Source organism: Balaenoptera ricei, chromosome 19, assembly GCF_028023285.1.
Source record: "Balaenoptera ricei isolate mBalRic1 chromosome 19, mBalRic1.hap2, whole genome shotgun sequence".
Taxonomy (NCBI): Eukaryota; Metazoa; Chordata; class Mammalia; order Artiodactyla; family Balaenopteridae; genus Balaenoptera; species Balaenoptera ricei.
Genome location: NC_082657.1, coordinates 34,754,416 through 34,763,341, shown reverse-complemented (window position 1 = coordinate 34,763,341; position 8,926 = coordinate 34,754,416). Strand labels below are relative to the sequence as shown.

The 8,926-nt window shown below is 58.5% G+C and overlaps 1 long non-coding RNA gene and 1 pseudogene across 10 annotated transcripts in view; one reads left to right on the top strand and one right to left on the bottom strand.

Moving 5' to 3' along the window:
* Positions 1–3,349, bottom strand: part of LOC132353060 (uncharacterized) — a 73,292-nt gene extending 69,943 nt beyond the window's left edge. For all 10 annotated transcript variants that reach the window (XR_009498943.1, XR_009498944.1, XR_009498942.1 and 7 more), the window contains exon 1: positions 3,264–3,349. This is a non-coding gene — a long non-coding RNA (uncharacterized LOC132353060). The remainder of the gene's footprint in view (positions 1–3,263) is intronic.
* A 194-nt stretch (positions 3,350–3,543) lies between these two features.
* On the top strand, positions 3,544–5,047 carry LOC132353471 (metallothionein-1E-like; annotated as a pseudogene).
* Positions 5,048–8,926: the final 3,879 nt, after the last annotated feature.

Sequence of the window (8,926 nt, the reverse complement as noted above, 5' to 3'; positions counted from 1 at the left end):
TTCTCAGCTCCAAAGGAAAGCCTCGCCCAGAAGACACAGGGCATCGGACACACAGAGGACGCACTCCCTCTATTCCCCTTAGGAGTATGGATTGCAGAGCAAGTGGTCCGTTTCTCATTTTCCTTCTCTGGGGGCCCCTGCCAAACTCAGTCCTCGGTGATGAGAGCCTGGAAAAGCACCCAGAGGGGATGGAACCCCACACCCCTCTTGTTTGACTTCTACACGGGGCTTGCGTCTAACACACCCTGGAAAGACCTATTTGTATTTTCTGCCACAGTTTTCACCCTGGTCAGTAAAAAGAATCGCTAAGAAAAAAATGTAAAAGGACACGATATGGGAAACCCATTTTTCCCTTCAACACGTAAAATCACCTTAACACGTGGAGGAGCAATTCTGAAAATTAGAGGCTCTCATAGGCTGCACATACATTGAAGTGTGTGCTTGAGTCCCGGGAACACTTCACACATGCCCCACTGTGTGGACCACACACGCCTGGAGCAGCTCTGCCCCCTGCCTCCCCACACGCAACATCAGTCTTGGCTCGCCCAGGGCTACGGACAGGACACTCGCCACCCCTGACGGCTCCCTGCAGGGGCTTGGCCCTGAATCTTTGCCAGTGCCTCCCTAGATCAGCCTGACGTCGTCCCTTCCCTCAAAATCCAGCCCGTGGCTGCCTGACACCCCGAAAGTGATTTGGATTTGTTTGGTGGGCATTTCCCAGCCGTTTCCCGGAGACTTGGTTTCAGAAGGAGGACTTCACGTGTTCCGCTGCAGAGTGATGGTGGTGCTGCAGTGCGGAGGGCCTGGTGGTGTTGATTAGCAAGACGTGTGTGCTGAGGGGACAGGTGATATAGTTCAGGGGCTGGGCCCCCTGGCGGTCTGGGAGGGAATTCCTATTTCATGGGCACTCCAAGAGAAAGAGAAGAGGCTCAGAAGTCAGGACCAAGATCGGCCACAGGTGCCCTGTGTGAAGAGGGCATTTCGGGAGCCGGCCCGTGCTGCGTGCGTGGGTGCTGGTGTCAGGCACCCGGGTTCACAGCCACCGTGCCACTTCCTGACCTGGCAAGTCACTGATACTCTCTGAGATGTCATTTCCTCCTTTCTACAGAAAAGATTAATTTCCAAGAGGGGGAATAAGCGAGACAGTGGCCTGGCTCCTAGCTCGGGCTTCCGAACGGTGTCCTTTCTGATCGCTATCTCCACACTGACATCTGTGCACGGAGAATCCTTTAGCTCCCAACAAGCTCCTGGAGAAAGGCTCCCTGCTTTGCAAGCAAGCTCATGGTGAGGGCAGAGATGGATAGGAACCTTGCTTACCCAGTGCCAGAGGGCGTGGGGATCTCCTCCAACAAGCCCCATGGAACGAGTCACCGCCACAGCATTTGGACACACTCAGTGAACCTGCATGGTCTGGAGCGACGGTGCCAATTCCAGAGAGGTTGAGCAACTTACCCAAGGGCACACAGCCTAGACTCAAAGGACCAAACCTACACTACAGCTGTCTCACCTCCCGGCCACCTGGTGCCGGTTATGACACCACTGGAGGCTGAATCCGGCCTCTCCTTTTTCAGGGCCGCAAGGGTCTTCGGAGACAGTCCAGCTGTGCTCCTGGCTGCAGAGGTGGGAGGCTGAAGCCCAGATTGCAGAGGGTTCTGACTGCCAGCTGCTCAGTGCTTTCCACTGCTGCCTCTGGGCCAGGTGTTCAGTGTCCTCACCTTTCATGGCATGACATGCTGTCCGTTGGGCGGGGGGCTGCAGTCAGCCTGCAGGAGGGCCAGTCCCATCTGTGCCACAGATAGCCATGGGACATAACCTCGCTGTGGCTCAGTCTCCTCTGCTCTAAAGGGCAAAAAAATAGTGTCTGGCTCTCGGGATGAAAGAACTGAATCCGTGCAAAGAATGTCAGAATATACTGGGCACTCAGGGAGTAATCTATCATATCACCTATTTATTTATTTATTTGTTATCATTAGCCTAGGAGACATTGTTCTCCTTCAGACACGCAAACAAGGATGGTGTGTTTAGCTCTGTGTTCTGGGTCGTCCTCATCAACCCTGTGAGCATGGGACCACTTCCCCGGAGGGGGTTATCCTCCCTTCACGCAAGGAGCCATTGACACTACAGATAGAAAGCCGTGAGCAAGACAGTCGGTGTCCTCCTAACAGATGCAGAAGGATCCTGCCATCTCTGCTGTCACCTGCACCAGGATTTCCCTACCATTTTCTTTTCAGGGATTTTCTGAAATATGTTGTACCAAAAGAAGCCTCTTGAACACTGCTGAAGGAGAGAGTCAGAAGGAAGCCACAAAAGCATAAATACATTCCTATTCTGCCACTTCGGCCCCCCCCCACCCCCCCCGCCCCAGGATTCAGCTGGACACGGTAGAGACGGGCTGAAGACACAGCTCTGGGCCAAAGGGAAGCTTTCTCACTGACTCTCTCTTTCAGCTGCGAAGCCACAAGACCACAGAAGCAGGGCACCACTCCCCAGCACTGTGTGCCTGCCTTTACTGTAGCCCTCCTCGTACTGTAGGTAGTTTGGCCTTTGGGAAACGGGCTGCTGACTACTAGCTCCCTTCCGGGTTGGTGTGACCAATTCAAAGAGCAAAAGTGATTAACAAGGCTTGGCATGGACTCCATGGTGTGTAATCGTCAGGACTACCCAAAGGGAACTCTCCACTTGTCTCGCTTTGTTATTTCATGCCAGGTCTGCCTATCGCCTACAGTGATGCCTTCCCTGGGGAGCACCCCATGATCAGGGAACCTCCACCCTGGCGTGGGGTGGACCGGGCCACGGTGAGGAGCGCCCCTGCAAAGTTTAGGCAAAGGAGCCCCCGGAGAAATGCCGCCATGATCCCTCCAGGAAAGGAACACACAAGTGACGACTAGCGGCCGAAGGCAATGTTCATCGCGGGGCGGTTACAGGAGACGGTACCGGGAAAGGGCTTCCAAAGGACCGTGGTGGGGACCGGGGGCTGCCAACGCCTGGGGACACACGGGGTGGGCGAAACGGCGGTGAGGGTCACATGCGCCTGCGGTCTCTGACACCGCTCCCCGGCTCCGGCCAAGCCAGGGACACGAGCGGGAGGCGGGGGCTGTTCTCAGGCTGCAGGAAACGGCGACCCGGAGGCCGGCGGCGCGCGGCCTGGGGCGGGGAAGACCGGAGGACGCGGGAGCTGGATTCCTGCACAACCCGGCAACAGGGGGGCTGCTCCCGTCGGCCACATCGCGAAGGGGCGGCCAGGGGGCTGGGACACCGCTTACCGCACGGCACCCGCTTCCTCCGCTCCAGCCGGCACCGAAGTGGAATCGTGCGCTCGGCCCCGCGTGTTGCTCACAGCCCGGCCCAGGGCGCCCGCGGGCAGCGCGGGCGCGGGCGCGGATCCGCGGGGCGGGTGCAAGGCGGGGGCGGGGCCTCTGCGCCCGGGCCGCCTCCTCGGCCTATAACTGAGCCCACGGGCTCCTGGCTCCCACACGCCCCCGACCGGACCAGTGAAGCCGCTTCGCCCCTTGCTTTGGACCTCGGGCCTCACTCCTCCTCCAGATGGACCCCAAGTGCTCCTGCCCCACTGGTAAGGGAACCCTGGCTTTGAGCCTTAGGATGCCCCCCCTTCGCAGGCACAGGACGAGAAGGGAGGGTTTTGAGTTGGAGCTCAGGAGGACTCCTGTCACGGGTCCCAGGGCTTTCTTGCCTGCCAGGCTCCTGAGAGCATGTCAGTCTCCCTTTGCCTCTCCGTTAACACTGAGGGCACGGAGGCTCCAGGCTGTCCTTCTTGAGGTCACCCAGCTGGTCAGGGGACTGCTAGACCGGGACCCAGTGTTTGGAGGAGGGCCTCGGAGCTGCCAGGACTTGATGGGAGGAGGGGACATTGCCTCTTTCGGGTTCAGGCCATGGGCCCTGGCCCCCAGCCCCAGTCAGCCTGGGCTGGGTCTGGAGCCTGGGACCTTCCCTGTGGAGTCCATCAGGAGGGGACCTACTCTCCTTGGACCAGAAGAGAGGAGCTGGGGCTTCTCTATCCGCCTGAGTGGACACGAGCTCCCAGGGCTGGGTCCTGACAGAGGAGGAGGGCTCAGGGAGGCATTGCTGACCGTCTGCTCTAGCTCCTGCATCCCTCTCCCTGCTCACCGCGGGCCTTTCCCTTCCTGGCAGGCGGCTCCTGCAGCTGCGCTGGCTCCTGCACCTGCAAAGCCTGCAGATGCACCTCCTGCAAGAACGAGTGAGTGTGCGGGGCCTTCTCTGGGAATGCGGGGTCTGGGCTGAGTGCGAGCAGGGAGCCCAGAGCTCAGCAGGCAGGAGCAGGACAGTGACCAAACTTCCCGGTAACCCCCCCCCCCCCCACCACCCCCCCCCCCCCCCTCACCAGGAAGGGATTCACAATCAGAGCTGGAATCACCTTCCAGATGACCGAGACCCAGGCGCGCACTAGAGAACAGGGAGACTGAGGCCCAGACGGGTCATTTAACAAACAACCTCAGACCTGTCAGTAGAACTAGTCCTCCTGCCTCCTGAGTCACGCTTCTGAATCCTCTCAGGGACTGAAGCACTTTAGGGACATGAACTAGTGACCGTGTGTGGTTCTTCTCGGACCTGGGGCAGCCCCTTCCTGTCGAAGCAGCCCAGAGCGTCCCTATCCCGAGCGGGAGCTGCTCTGTCAGGGCTTTGCCTCCACTTTGATCCTCAGGACTTTGCTCACATCACTGACGGTGCTGGGCGCTGGCTTTCTCTTGTCCCCGGAGGCCCCTGCTCACTGTCTCTCCAAGGCTCTGTGCCCTGTCCTGGGCACAGATGGGCAGGCAACCTGAACCTAGTGTCTGAGAGCAATGATCTCAGGGCAGAGGACACCATCCTAAACTCAGGGTCTGGGCCTGAGGGCAGCTGGGGCCAGGCCTGCCTGCTGGGAAGGGTGGCTCCGGACAACGCGTGGTCCGACCGCACGCTGCCCTCGCTTCCCCAGGCTGCTGCTCCTGCTGCCCCGTGGGGCTGCGCCAAGTGTGCCCAGGGCTGCGTCTGCAAAGGGGCCTCGGACAAGTGCAGCTGCTGTGCCTGATGTCGCGGAGAGCCTGCCCCGGGTGTCAACAGAGCAACCAGGACGAACCTGCATTTTACCGTTTTTCATACAACCGGACCTGACGCTACATTCCTTTTCTATGAAATATGTGAGCTGTAATAAAAAGTTCGTTGACTTCATTCTGGCTCTGTCTTCCTTTGTCTGTCTTGGACAAAGAGACTCCGTGCCCATCAGGGCTGGCGTGGGGAACTGGGCTGGAAGTGCAGAGACCTCGGCTCTGGACCAAAGAGGACCCTCCCCCACCCCCCAAAACACACACACACACACGGAGCGTCTTAGCCGCTTAGGTTAATGTGAGCTTCAGTTTCTCAGCTCCAAAGGAAAGCCTCGCCCAGAAGACACAGGGCATCGGACACACAGAGGACGCACTCCCTCTATTCCCCTTAGGAGTATGGATTGCAGAGCAAGTGGTCCGTTTCTCATTTTCCTTCTCTGGGGGCCCCTGCCAAACTCAGTCCTCGGTGATGAGAGCCTGGAAAAGCACCCAGAGGGGATGGAACCCCACACCCCTCTTGTTTGACTTCTACACGGGGCTTGCGTCTAACACACCCTGGAAAGACCTATTTGTATTTTCTGCCACAGTTTTCACCCTGGTCAGTAAAAAGAATCGCTACGAAAAAAATGTAAAAGGACACGATATGGGAAACCCATTTTTCCCTTCAACACGTAAAATCACCTTAACACGTGGAGGAGCAATTCTGAAAATTAGAGGCTCTCATAGGCTGCACATACATTGAAGTGTGTGCTTGAGTCCCGGGAACACTTCACACATGCCCCACTGTGTGGACCACACCCGCCTGGAGCAGCTCTGCCCCCTGCCTCCCCACACGCAACATCAGTCTTGGCTCGCCCAGGGCTACGGACAGGACACTCGCCACCCCTGACGGCTCCCTGCAGGGGCTTGGCCCTGAATCTTCGCCAGTGCCTCCCTAGATCAGCCTGACGTCGTCCCTTCCCTCAAAATCCAGCCCGTGGCTACCTGACACCCCGAAAGTGATTTGGATATGTTTGGTGGGCATTTCCCAGCCGTTTCCCGGAGACTTGGTTTCAGAAGGAGGACTTCACGTGTTCCGCTGCAGAGTGATGGTGGTGCTGCAGTGCGGAGGGCCTGGTGGTGTTGATTAGCAAGACGTGTGTGCTGAGGGGACAGGTGATATAGTTCAGGGGCTGGGCCCCCTGGCGGTCTGGGGAGGGAATTCCTATTTCATGGGCACTCCAAGAGAAAGAGAAGAGGCTCAGAAGTCAGGACCAAGATCGGCCACAGGTGCCCTGTGTGAAGAGGGCATTTCGGGAGCCGGCCCGTGCTGCGTGCGTGGGTGCTGGTGTCAGGCACCCGGGTTCACAGCCACCGTGCCACTTCCTGACCTGGCAAGTCACTGATACTCTCTGAGATGTCATTTCCTCCTTTCTACAGAAAAGATTAATTTCCAAGAGGGGGAATAAGCGAGACAGTGGCCTGGCTCCTAGCTCGGGCTTCCCGAACGGTGTCCTTTCTGATCGCTATCTCCACACTGACATCTGTGCACGGAGAATCCTTTAGCTCCCAACAAGCTCCTGGAGAAAGGCTCCCTGCTTTGCAAGCAAGCTCATGGTGAGGGCAGAGATGGATAGGAACCTTGCTTACCCAGTGCCAGAGGGCGTGGGGATCTCCTCCAACAAGCCCCATGGAACGAGTCACCGCCACAGCATTTGGACACACTCAGTGAACCTGCATGGTCTGGAGCGACGGTGCCAATTCCAGAGAGGTTGAGCAACTTACCCAAGGGCACACAGCCTAGACTCAAAGGACCAAACCTACACTACAGCTGTCTCACCTCCCGGCCACCTGGTGCCGGTTATGACACCACTGGAGGCTGAATCCGGCCTCTCCTTTTTCAGGGCCGCAAGGGTCTTCGGAGACAGTCCAGCTGTGCTCCTGGCTGCAGAGGTGGGAGGCTGAAGCCCAGAGAGGTCACAGAGCTGTGCAGAGGGTTCTGACTGCCAGCTGCTCAGTGCTTTCCCACTGCTGCCTCTGGGCCAGGTGTTCAGTGTCCTCACCTTTCATGGCATGACATGCTGTCCGGTTGGGCGGGGGGCTGCAGTCAGCCTGCAGGAGGGCCAGTCCCATCTGTGCCACAGATAGCCATGGGACATAACCTCGCTGTGGCTCAGTCTCCTCTGCTCTAAAGGGCAAAAAAATAGTGTCTGGCTCTCGGGATGAAAGAACTGAATCCGTGCAAAGAATGTCAGAATATACTGGGCACTCAGGGAGTAATCTATCATATCACCTATTTATTTATTTATTTGTTATCATTAGCCTAGGAGACATTGTTCTCCTTCCAGACACGCAAACAAGGATGGTGTGTTTAGCTCTGTGTTCTGGGTCGTCCTCATCAACCCTGTGAGCATGGGACCACTTCCCCGGAGGGGGTTATCCTCCCTTCACGCAAGGAGCCATTGACACTACAGATAGAAAGCCGTGAGCAAGACAGTCGGTGTCCTCCTAACAGATGCAGAAGGATCCTGCCATCTCTGCTGTCACCTGCACCAGGATTTCCCTACCATTTTCTTTTCAGGGATTTTCTGAAATATGTTGTACCAAAAGAAGCCTCTTGAACACTGCTGAAGGAGAGAGTCAGAAGGAAGCCACAAAAGCATAAATACATTCCTATTCTGCCACTTCGGCCCCCCCCCCCCCCCCCCCCAGGATTCAGCTGGACACGGTAGAGACGGGCTGAAGACACAGCTCTGGGCCAAAGGGGAGCTTTCTCACTGACTCTCTCTTTCAGCTGCGAAGCCACAAGACCACAGAAGCAGGGCACCACTCCCCAGCACTGTGTGCCTGCCTTTACTGTAGCCTCCTCGTACTGTAGGTAGTTTGGCCTTTGGGAAACGGGCTGCTGACTACTAGCTCCCTTCCGGGTTGGTGTGACAATTCAAAGAGCAAAAGTGATTAACAAGGCTTGGCATGGACTCCATGGTGTGTAATCGTCAGGACTACCCAAAGGGAACTCTCCACTTGTCTCGCTTTGTTATTTCATGCCAGGTCTGCCTATCGCCTACAGTGATGCCTTCCCTGGGGAGCACCCCATGATCAGGGAACCTCCACCCTGGCGTGGGGTGGACCGGCCACGGTGAGGAGCGCCCCTGCAAAGTTTAGGCAAAGGAGCCCCCGGAGAAATGCGCCATGATCCCTCCAGGAAAGGAACACACAAGTGACGACTAGCGGCCGAAGGCAATGTTCATCGCGGGGCGGTTACAGGAGACGGTACCGGGAAAGGGCTTCCAAAGGACCGTGGTGGGGACCGGGGCTGCCAACGCCTGGGGACACACGGGGTGGGCGAAACGGCGGTGAGGGTCACATGCGCCTGCGGTCTCTGACACCGCTCCCCGGCTCCGGCCAAGCCAGGGACACGAGCGGGAGGCGGGGGCTGTTCTCAGGCTGCAGGAAACGGCGACCCGGAGGCCGGCGGCGCGCGGCCTGGGGCGGGGAAGACCGGAGGACGCGGGAGCTGGATTCCTGCACAACCCGGCAACAGGGGGGCTGCTCCCGTCGGCCACATCGCGAAGGGGCGGCCAGGGGGCTGGGACACCGCTTACCGCACGGCACCCGCTTCCTCCGCTCCAGCCGGCACCGAAGTGGAATCGTGCGCTCGGCCCCGCGTGTTGCTCACAGCCCGGCCCAGGGCGCCGCGGGCAGCGCGGGCGCGGGCGCGGATCCGCGGGGCGGGTGCAAGGCGGGGGCGGGGCCTCTGCGCCCGGGCCGCCTCCTCGGCCTATAACTGAGCCCACGGGCTCCTGGCTCCCACACGCCCCCGACCGGACCAGTGAAGCCGCTTCGCCCCTTGCTTTGGACCTCGGGCCTCACTCCTCCTCCAG